This window comes from Bubalus kerabau, chromosome 14 (genome assembly GCF_029407905.1).
Source record: "Bubalus kerabau isolate K-KA32 ecotype Philippines breed swamp buffalo chromosome 14, PCC_UOA_SB_1v2, whole genome shotgun sequence".
NCBI lineage: Eukaryota > Metazoa > Chordata > Mammalia > Artiodactyla > Bovidae > Bubalus > Bubalus kerabau.
In genome coordinates, this window is record NC_073637.1 from 34461391 (window position 1) to 34473533 (window position 12143).

General features: G+C 39.4%; 1 long non-coding RNA gene across 3 annotated transcripts in view; it reads left to right on the top strand.

Moving 5' to 3' along the window:
* LOC129626762 (uncharacterized) overlaps positions 1–11921 on the top strand; it is a 37337-nt gene extending 25416 nt beyond the window's left edge. For all 3 annotated transcript variants that reach the window (XR_008702190.1, XR_008702189.1, XR_008702188.1), the window contains exons 2-3: positions 8113–8190; positions 9247–11921. This is a non-coding gene — a long non-coding RNA (uncharacterized LOC129626762). The remainder of the gene's footprint in view (positions 1–8112; positions 8191–9246) is intronic.
* The last annotated feature ends 222 nt before the right edge of the window (positions 11922–12143 follow it).

The window sequence follows — 12143 nt, forward strand, 5'->3', positions numbered from 1 at the left end:
ATAGATCAGATATTCTTGCTTAAGGAATAAGAATGAACAGAATAAGCAAGCAAATTTTAAAAGACAAATGAACGGGATACTATGAGGAAACTACATGAAACAAGAAATAATCAAGAACCCAGTCTTCAATCTGGGTCTTCAGAAGAGGGCTTGCTAATGCTTCAGTAACAATTATAAGATAGCTTTTTAAAAAATAATATAACAAATAGTAGTGTCAAGAAAGTTGCTTGAAAAGCAATGGCATCTGAAAATATTTGCTTAGCTAATATGCTGGGAGGGATTGGGGGCAGGACGAGAAGGGGACAACAAAGGATGAGATGGCTGGATGGCATCACTGACTCAATGGACGTGAGTTTGAGTGAACTCCAGGAGTAGGTGATGGACAGGGAGGCCTGGCATGCTGCAATTCATGGGGTCACAAAGAGTTGGACATGACTGAGCAACTGAACTGAATATTTACTAAAAAAACTCGTAGGATTGAATTTGTAAATCTAAGAAAAGTGGGGATATTTGATCTTTATGTTAACCCCTAAAGATGAGTTTTGATTCATTTACAAGGAGCTAGTACAGAACTGGCCTGTCAGGGAGGTCCATAAGACCCTGGGTTTCCACAGATGTGCATAAAGTGGTCGTCTTGACAGGGGCGGGTGGTGGGGGGAAGGGGAGTCAGTCTTCTTCTGGGGTACCTGGCAGCAGACAGCAGGGTTAATTTCTGGAAAGATCTAAGTAGAAAAAGTAGCAGAGAAGGCAACGGCACCCCACTCCAGTACTCTTGCCTGGAAAATCCCATGGACAGAGGAACCTGGTAGGCCGCAGTCCATGGGGTCGCGAAGAGTCGGACACCACTGAGCGACTTCACTTTCACTTTTCCCTTTCATGCCTTGGAGAAGGAAATGGCAACCCACTCCAGTGTTCTTGCCTGGAGAATCCCAGGGATGGCGGAGCCTGGTTGGCTGCCGTCTATGGGGTCGCACAGAGTCAGACACGACTGAGGCGACGTAGTAGTAGTAGTAGTAGTAGAAAAAGTAGAAAGACGTTATTTCCCAGAAGACTAGAGTACCTCCTGAGCACCACAATATAGATTCATGTGCTCAGAAAACAAATTTAAGAGGGAAAGTTGAGAATCAAATAGACATGTGTTCCAATCCAGACATGTGATTTGGAGATGTTACTATACCTCTCTATAGTTATCTAGGCAGTCAAATATAGAAAACTACAATTCGTATTTTGTGTGATTCTTTTGAGAATTTAATACGGGGCTTTGCATGCTCTGTGCTCTGTTGCTCAGTCATGTCTGACTCTTTGTGGCCCCTTTGGTTTTAGCCCAACAGGCTCCTCTGTCCCTGGGACTTCCCAGGCAAGATTAATGGAGAGGGTTGCCATGTCCTCCTTCAGGGGATTTTCTGACCCAAGGATTGAACCCAAGTTTCCTGCATCTTCTGCACTAACAGGCGGATTCTTTACCACTGAGCCACCTGGGAAGCCCACAATACAGCGCTTGCCATATGATAAATGTTGCCCCCTCCCCACACACACACCAAATGCAATTTGTATACTAAAGTTGGCCTGCTATCGCACTGATAGAACTAAGCAAAACATCAAAGACAACTGTTAGGACAAAGCTAAATGTGGCAGGGGAGTGTTAAGGGCTCTAAAGAGAAAAAGAAGAAAGGGGAAGAGCTGGTGAGCACAGCAGGTGACCACAGAAGGAGATGTAAGGGTTTCATGACCGCCTTCAAATCATTAAGAATTGTATTTGGATGGATGTGTCTGCCTTTATTCCTCTCCTGGGGATATGTCCATAGCTTTCATTGGCTTCTCAAAGGAATATGCAACTTAAATATAGAGGAAATGCTGGGAGAGCATTTTCCTCTCTTCTTCATGGCAGAGCACTGTGGTGGAAGGCCAGCTCATTGTCTTATTTTTATGGGGCTTGTTTCCTGGCACAGCCAGCTCATTTTTGCAAAATGAATGTGGCCATGTTCATGGCTACGGAGTGTAAACTTGGGCTTCTTTCCACAAGAAATGCAATCCGCTAAAGATGATGTGACTGAAATGAAGAGAAACTTTGGCATTTATGGAAGAAAGATCATCTGAGATTCAAAATCTGTGTTTCCATTTCATGGTGATGGTACTACTGAATCTTTTTTTTTTTTAATCAAATTTTAAATTGTTTGCTTTCAAAAGCAGATGCATTCTTGCCAGGCAAAACTACTTTAATTTGGTGAACTCAGGCCTGGAATGTATTTTTCTTCTAAATTTATTACTCTTCTCAGATTTATTGAGTTCAAGAGGATGCCTCTTAGAAGGTGAAGATGTTATTTACTTGGACCAACTTCAAATGCTTTTGGAAGGAGCTGGGTGTCAATAAATAAAAGTATAGTTACACTGACTTCAATTTGATAGAAATTTGGTTCTGATACTTCAACCTGCATTTTCTAGCTCATTACCTCACTCCTCAGCTGTAATTCTACAGAAATTTTCCATTAAGGGCAGAGCATGTTAATTTTATCTTTGGACTAATGTATAAACTTTACTAAAGTATTTCAACATTCAAAAAACTAAGACCATAGCATGCAGATCCATCACTTCATGGAAAATAGTTGGAGAAACAATGGAAACAGTGACAGACTTTCTTTTCTTAGGCTCTAAAATCATTGCATATGGCAGCTGCAGCCATGAAATTAAAACACACTTGCCCCTTGGAAGAAAAGCTATGACAAACCTAGACAGCATATTAAAAAACAGAGACATTACTTTGCCAACAAAGGTCCGTCTAGTCAAAGCTATGGTTTTTCCAGTAGTCATATATGGGTGTGAGAGTTGGACTATAAAAAAAGCTGAGGGACAAAGAATTGATGCTTTTTAACTGTAGTGTTGGAGAATACTCTTGAGAGTCCCTTGGACTTCAAGGAGATCAAACCAGTCCATCCTAAAGGAAATCAGTCCTGAACATTCATTGGAAGGACTGATGCTGAAGCTGAAACTCCAATACTTTGGCCACCTGATGTGAAGAACTAACTCATTGGAAAAGACCCTGATGCTGGAAAGATTGAAGGCAGGAGGAAAAGGGGATGACAGAGGATGAGATGTTTGGATGGCATCACCAACTGGATGGACATGAGTTTGAGCAATCTCCGGGAGTTTGTGATAGACAGGGAAGCCTGGCATGCTATAGTCCATGGGGTTGCAAAGAGTCGGACATGACTGAACAACTGAACTGAAACTATTTCAAGGTTTTAAAAATTGTTACTGATCTTTAGAATGTCAGCTGTAAAAACACATGAAGTCAATTCAAATATGAAATAACTCAGATTGTTATTGCTAGTAATCATATTCTTTTTAGTGAGATAATTCAAGTTTTATTTCTCCCCAAATATGAGATCTCAACTGGCTAAAGCAACCAGGGGTAAAATCAAATCCAGTCATCTGGCTCAGGATGAAATTTAGATATTTCTTAGTAACTATTTTACCTGAAATTCATACAAAATTACATTCATATAGCTACTAATACTGTGAAAAGTTCACTGCCATCTATTAGAATGCATAGTACCCAAAGAAGATTCACTATCATGCATTTTCATTAAATTAGAACCTTTGACCCAAAGGTTCCAGTACAAGAATTAACAAGAATAAAAACATTTTTTGCATCAAACCAAAAGTCCATGACATACATACCTGATCAATCTACATCCCTTCATGCATACTTGGTCAAGTATAACATTGTTTCCTTTTCATTACAAAACTTGAAAAAAAAAAAAAACTTTTGAAAATTGTTCACATACATTAATATTTAAAGGTTTGTGGTTAATAAAATTCTATTTATTCAAACTGGCAGGAACCTCAAACAAATCTTTTTTTTTTTTTAATGTCTTTGCTTTATTGAGAAAAGGAGCATTGAAAAAAAATTTTTTAAGAAGGAACATTGACATCAAAAAAGGGTCACCACAAATCCAAATCAAGTCTCATATCTATAATGTTATTCGTGATGACTAATGTGATTATTGATGAGCCAGGCACAGTATAAGATCTGAAAGTCTTTTGAATCATCAAGAAATGATTAAATTATTGAGATGCAGAGGATATAACATGAAATCAGAAGAGCTGTTTAAGACTACTGACTGAACCACAAATCCTGTGTGCACTTTCCCTAGTCTCCACTTGTATTAAAATTTTACCCCCCAAAATGGCACATTTTCATCACCAGAATATTGACCTAGAATTTATTCACCTACCCAGTTTTACTTGTTCTCATTTGTGGTGTGATTCCCTTGTGGCTCAGCTGGTACAGAATCCACCTGCAATGCAGGAGACCTGGGTTTGAACCCTGGGTTGGGAAGATCCCCCGGAGAAGGGAAAGGCTACCCACCCCAGTATTCTGGCCTGGAGAATTCCATGGACAGTATAGTCCATGGGGTCACAAATGGTCGGACACGACTGAGCAACTTTCACTTCACTTCACTTCATTTAGTTGTATACAATTTTACCACATGTGTAGGTTCAATATGTTGATTACCACAGTCAAGATAAAGAACAATTCCACTGCCATGAGGAACTCTTCATTGCCCTTTTATTAACAAACCTACCTTCCTCGGCCCCTCCCCCATCACTAAGCTGTTCTTCAAGCTCAAGTTCTGTGATTTCTTAAATGTTATACAAAATGGAGTCATACAGCTTGCAACATTTTAGGTATGGCTTTTTACACTTGGCCAGAGAAGGCAATGGCACCCCACTCCAGTACTCTTGCCTGGAAAATCCCATGGGCGGAGGAGCCTGGTAGGCTGCAGTCCATGGGGTCACTAAGAGTCGGACATGACTGAGCAATTTCACTTTCACTTTTCACTTTCATGCATTGGAGAAAGAAATGGCAACCCACTCCAGTGTTCTTGCCTGGAGAATCCCAGGGACGGGGTAGCCTGGTGGGCTGCTGTCTGTGGGATCGCACAGAGTCGGACACGACTGAAGTGACTTAGCTTAGCTTAGCTTTTACACTTGGCATAATTCCCTAGAGATTCACTCCAGTGACATCTTGCATCAATAGTTCATTCTCTTTTATTTCTGAGTAGTATTCCATGGAATGGATAGAATAGCATTTGCTAAACCATTCATCTGTTGAAGAACATCTGGATTCATTTCAGTTTTGCATTGTTATGAATAAAGCTGCTATGAACGTGTCCCGATTTTTATGCAAACATGTTTTCATTCCTCTGGGATAAAGACTCAGGAGTGCAGTTGCCGCACCACATGCTAATTGCTAAACTTTTTCCAGAGTGACTGTACTGCTTTACATTCTAACTTGCAGTGTGTGAGTGATCCAGTTCTTCCACATTATTACCAGCATTTGATATTATCACTATTTTTAAATGTTATCCATTCTGACATCTATGTAATGATATCTTATTGTAGTTTTAGTTTGTATTTCCTTGATAGCTAAAGATGCTCAACATCTTTTAATGTGGTTATGTACCATATGCATATCTTTCTGGAGGAATTTGTCTCTTTATCTCTTTTGCCTCTTTCCCTATTTTAACTGTGTGTTGGTTATTGTTGAGTTTTGGGAAGACTTTCTAAACTCTTCACATTAGTTCTGTGTTGTCTATCTGGCTTACAAATAATTTCTTTCAGTCTGTAGTTTATCATTTCATCTACTTAAAATAGTCTTTTGCTGAGATGTTTTAAATTTAGAAAAAAAGTCTTACTTACTGTTTCCCTTTTATCGATTGTGCTATTGGCATCATGCCTAACACCTCTTTGTCTTGCTCTAGATCCTTAAGATTTTATCCTATATTTTTCCTAAGAATTTTATAATTTTATATCTTACATTTAAATTCACCCAGTTAAACCAAATTTGAGTTAATTTTTGTATCAAGTGTAAGGAGTAAATCAGGCTTCATTTTTTTTTTCTTGTGGGTGTTTAATTGCTGCAGCACCATTTGTTGAGAAAACAGTTCTTACTCCACTGAAATGCTTCTGCACTTTTATCAAAATTAAGTTACACATATTTGCATATTTTTATGTCACTGATTCATATATCCATTTCTCCAATCCTGCACTGTCATGAATACTGCAGCTATCAGATCAGATCAGTCGCTCAGTCGTGTCCGACTCTTTGTGACCCCATGAATCACAGGACGCCAGGCCTCCCTGTCCATCACCAACTCCTGGAATTCACTCAGACTCATGTCCATCGAGTCAGTGATGCCATCCAGCCATCTCATCCTCTGTCATCCCCTTCTCCTCCTGCCCCCAATCCCTCCCAACATCAGAGTCTTTTCCAATGAGTCAACTCTTCGCATGAGGTGGCCAAAGTACTGGAGTTTCAGCTTTAGCATCATTCCTTCCAAAGAAATCCCAGGGCTGATCTCCTTCAGAATGGACTGGTTGGATCTCCTTGCAGTCCAAGAGACTCTCAAGAGTCTTTTCCAGCACCACAGTTCAAAAGCATCAATTCTTTGGTGCTCAGCCTTCTTCACAGTCCAACTCTCACATCCATACACGACCACAGGAAAAACCATTGCCTTGACTAGACGAACCTTTGTTGGCAAAGTAATGTCTCTGCTTTTGAATATGCTATCTAGGTTGGTCATAACTTTCCTTCCAAGGAGTAAATGTCTTTTAATTTCATGGCTGCAGTCACCATCTGCAGTGATTTTGGAGCCCAGAAAAATAAAGTCTGACACTGTTTCCACTGTTTCTCCATCTATTTCCCATGAAGTGATGGGACCAGATGCCATGATCTTTGTTTTCTGAATGTTGAGCTTTAAGCCAACTTTTTCACTCTCCACTTTTACTTTCATCAAGAGGCTTTTTAGTTCCTCTTCACTTTCTGCTATAAGGGTGGTGTCATCTGCATATCTGAGCTTATTGATATTTCTCCCGGCAATCTTGAAACCAGCTTGTGCTTCTTCCAGTCCAGTGTTTCTCATGATGTACTCTGCATAGAAGTTAAATAAACAGGGTAACAATATACAGCCTTGATGTACTCCTTTTCCTATTTGGAACCAGTCTGTTGTTCCATGTCCAGTTCTAACTGTTGCTTCCTGAACTGCATACAAATTTTTCAAGAAGCAGATCAGGTGGTCTGGTATTCCCATCTCTTTCAGAATTTCCACAGTTTATTGTGATCTACACAGTCAAAGGCTTTGGCATAGTCAATAAAGCAGAAATAGATGTTTTTCTGGAACTCTCTTGCTTTTTCCATGATCCAGCGGATGCTGGCAATTTGATCTCTGGTTCCTCTGCCTTTTCTAAAACCAGCTTGAACATCAGGAAGTTCACAGTTCACGTGTTGCTGAAGCCTGGCTTGGAGAATTTTGAGCATTACTTTACTAGCGTGTGAGATGAGTGCAATTGTGCAGTAGTTTGAGCATTCTTTGGCATTGCCTTTCTTTGGGATTGGAATGCAAACTGACCTTTTCCAGTCCTGTGGCCACTGCTGAGTTTTCCAAATTTGCTGGCATATTGAGTGCAGCACTTTCACAGCATCATCTTTCAGGATTTGAAATAGCTCCACTGGAATTCCATCACCTCCACTAGCTTTGTTCATAGTGATGCTTCCTAAGGCCCACTTGACTTCACATTCCAGGATGTCTGGCTCTAGGTCAGTGATCACACCATTGTGATTATCTGGGTCGTGAAGATCTTTTTTGTACAATTGTTCTGTGTATTCTTGCCATCTGTTCTTAATATCTTCTGCTTCTGTTAGGTCCATACCATTTCTGTCTTTTATCGAGCCCATCTTTGCATGAAATGTTCCTTTGGTATCTCTGATTTTCTTGAAGAGATCTCTAGTCTTTCCCATTCTGTTGTTTTCTTCTATTTCTTTGCATTGATCGCTGAAGAAGGCTTTCTTATCTCTTCTTGCTATTCTTTGGAACTCTGCATTCAGATGTTTATATCTTTCCTTTTCTCCTTTGCTTTTCACTTCTCTTCTTTTCACAGCTATTTTTAAGGCCTCTCCAGACAGCCATTTTGCTTTTTTGCATTTCTTTTCCATGGGGATGGTCTTGATCCCTGTCTCCTGTACAATGTCATGAACCTCATTCCATAGTTCATCAGGCACTCTATCTATCAGATCTAGGCCCTTAAATGTATTTCTCTCTTCCACTGTAGGAGATACCCTTTCTCCAAGGTAAGGAGCAATGGCTGCGCTTTGCTGGAGCAGCCGTGAAGAGATACCCCATGCCCAAGGTAAGAGAAACTCAAGTAAGATGGTAGGTGTTGCAAGAGGGCATCAGAGGGCAAACATACTGAAACCATACTCACAGAAAACTAGTCAATCTAATCACACTAGGACCACAACTTTGTCTAACTCAATGAAACTAAGCTGTGTCCATGGGGCAACCCAAGAGGGTGGAGAGATCTGACAGAATGTGGTCTACTGGAGAAGGGAATGGCAAGCCACTTCAGTATTCTTGCCTAGAGAACCCCATGAACACCACTGGAGAGGGGAATGGCAAACCACTTCAGTATTCTTGCCTTGAGAACCCCATGAACAGTATGAAAAGGCAAAATGATAGGATACTGAAAGAGAAACTCCCCAGGTCAGTAGGTGCCCAATATGCTACTGGAGATCAGTGGAGAACTAACTCCAGAAAGAATGAAGGGATGGAGCCAAAGCAAAAAGAATACCCAGCTGTGGATGTGACTGGTGATAGAAGCAAGGTCCAATGCTGTAAAGAGCAATATTGCAGTGTACAAGATAGCAAAAGAGACACTGATGTATAGATCAGTCTTATGGACTCTGTGGGGGTGGGGGGGGGGAGATTTGGGAGAATGGCATTGAAACATGTATAATATCATGTATGAAACGAATCGCCAGTCCAGGTTCAATGCACGATACTGGATGCTTGGGGCTGGTGCACTGGGACGACCCAGAGGGAGGGTATGGGGAGGGAGGAGGGAGGAGGGTTCAGGATGGGGAACACAGGTATACCTGTGGCGGATTCATTTCGATATTTGGCAAAACTAATACAATATTGTAAAGTTTAAAAATAAAATAAAATTAAAAAAAAGAAAACAAAAAAATAAATAAAAAGAGAAGCATGGCAAAAAAAAAAAATTAAAAATAAAAAAAGAGCAATATTGCATAGGAACCTGGAATGTCAGGTCCATGAATCAAGGCAAATTGGAAGTGGTCAAACAAGAGATAGCAAGAGTGAATGTCGACATTCTAGGAATCAGCGAACTAAAATGAACTGGAATGGGTGAATTTAACTCAGATGACCATTATATCTACTACTGCAGGCAGGAATCCCTCAGAAGAAATGGAGTAGCCATCATGGTCGACAAAAGAGTCCGAAATGCAGTACTTGGATGCAATCTCAAAAACGACAGAATGATCTCTGTTCGTTTCCAAGGCAAACCATTCAATATCACAGTAATCCAAGTCTATGCCCCAACCAGTAATGCTGAAGAAGCTGAAGTTGAATGGTTCTCAGACCTACAAGACCTTCTAGAACTAACACCCAAAAAAGATGTCCTTTTCATTATAGGGGACTGGAATGCAAAAGTAGGAAGTCAAGAAACACCTTGAGTAACAGGTAAATTTGGCCTTGGAATATGGAATGAAGCAGGGCAAAGACTAATAGAGTTTTGCCAAGAAAATGCACTGGTCATAACAAACACCCTCTTCCAACAACACAAGAGAAGACTCTATACATGGACATCACCAGATGGTCAACAGTGAAATCAGATTGATTATATTCTTTGCAGCCAAAGATGGAGAAGCTCTATACAGTCAGCAAAAACAAGACCAGGAGCTGACTGTGGCTCAGACCATGAACTCCTTATTGCCAAATTCAGACTGAAATTGAAGAAAGTAGGGAAAACCACTAGACTGCAGCTATAAGTAAGACTTTATATTGGTGAGAGTAATTTTAATCACTTCATTCTTCTTTTTCAAGATTATCTTATCTCTGGTAGAGTCTGTGAATTGCCATATAAATTTTAGAATAACTTGACCATGTCTACAATTATCCTGCTGGGATACTGATGGGTATTACATTAAATCTACAGGCTATACTGAGGAGAATGGCCATCTTTACTCATTTAGCCTTCTAATTCATGAATATAACTTGAACATGACAATTCTATTTATTTACATCATCTTTTATTTATTTTATCAGCATTTTAAATTTTCATTATACACATCCTGCACATGTCTTCTTAACTATAATCCCTAAGTATTTTGTTTCCGTTAGAATGATTATAAATGGCATTATCCTTTTGATTTCAGTTTCTTCATGTTTGTTTTTAGTGTTGTGTGTTGATCTTTTATTCTGTGACATTACTGAATGTACTTATTAGTTTAAGAGTTTCTGTGTAAATTCCTTGGGATTTTCTATGTAGACAGTCGTGTTATTTTTAAATAGAGATATTTTCAGTTCTTCCCTTCTAATTGGTTATGCCTTTTGTTTCTTTTTCTTCCCTTACTGCACTGATTAGAACTTTTAGCACCATGTTGAATAGCAGTGGAGGGAGGAAACATCCTTGTCTTGCTCTTGATCTTAGGGAGAAATCAATCCATCTTCACCAGTAAATCAAATGGGTATATTCAGCTGACATGTTCTTGAAGAAATCAAATTATCAAATTGTCTCCTGACTCATTTTCCCATCTGTAAAAATAGGGAGAATCATAGAAAATATGTCTCTGAAATCTGTTACCAAATAAACTACTGATGATGTGAGAAATGTAAACTAGCAAGTGAGGGAGTTAGTTTGGCAAAGACTCTCATGAGATCTTGAACAAGAGATTTCTTCAAGCTCACCAAATCAGTAAATACCTACTTAGAAGATCTTGCCATGTGACTTTAGGCTTTAGACAGTTCAGTCTTCTCCTTGTCAATTTCTTATTCTATAATTCAATCTTTTTTTTTAATGGATCTCCAAAGATTCTTCCAGTTTTCTTTAATTCTGTGTTTTGTGAGATGTATGCTGACCATTGTGTCAGATACAAAGATTGAGACTGTTCTATACATGTTTGAAATGTAGTTACAGGCATAAGATCTAAACATGTAGAAATATAACTAAGATATAACATTAAAATTAAATTATAGTCAAATATATGAATGAAAGCTTGTTAGCTCCTTGGGAGTAAAAATTGAGTTGATTTTAATGCACCATTTATCCCTAGTCTCTAGAGCAGAGGCTCAGTGAATATTTGCTGAATTAATATTGGGGGCTTCCCTGATAGCTCAGTTGGTAAAGAATCCACCTGCAATGCAGGAGACCCCAGTTTGATTCCTGGGTTGGGAAGATCTGCTGGAGAAGGGATAGGCTACCCACTCCAGTATTTTTGGGCTTCCTTTGTGGCTCAGCTGGTAAAGAATCTACCTGCAATGTGGGAGACCTGGTTTTGATCCCTGGGTTGGGAAGCTCCCCTGGAGAAGCGAAAGACTACCCACTCCAGTATTCTAACCTGGAGAATTCCATGGACTGTATAGTCCATGGGGTCGTAAAGAGTTGGACACAACTGAGTGACTTTCACTTTCAGCAGAAGTAGAATTATGCAAGTTACAATTGATATGGTGCAATTCCCAGTGAACAAAAAAGTATAGCTAACTAATCAAGATGGATGTTGGATGGTATGCTGTACCAATGTACAGTTGATATGATCCTTGGATGCAGATCCAGGAGAGGGAGAAATTGTTGGGTGGCTAAAAAGAGCTCCACTGGAGCTGGGCTTCGGAGATTTGTAGATTTCTGGTGAGAGAGAAGGGGGAGGGTATTTAACTAGGAGAAACTGAGTAAAAATGCCAAGGTGAGAAATTGTGAAGAAAGTAGAACAATATGGTTTTATTGGAGAAATAGGAAGAAAACTTTTTGAAAGTAGCTTGGAGTCTAGGAATTGGAGGGTCTGATGCTTTTTTTCTCTCTCTTTTATCTATATATACAGTGTACTTTCCTACTTCAAAACAGTAATGATAATAACAATAAAACAAAAACTTCTGAAGGTATTTTTTAATCACCTTATTTTTCATCATTATTATGCTAATTAATTTAACCTATTTTTTAGAAGCTCAGTTTCTAAAACCAAATAAATCGTTAACATTTCATAAAAAAATTTAAAGTGGAATAATGGTTCAAAGAGGGCTTCCCAGGTGGCTTAGTGGTAAAGAACCCACCTGACAATGCAGGAGATG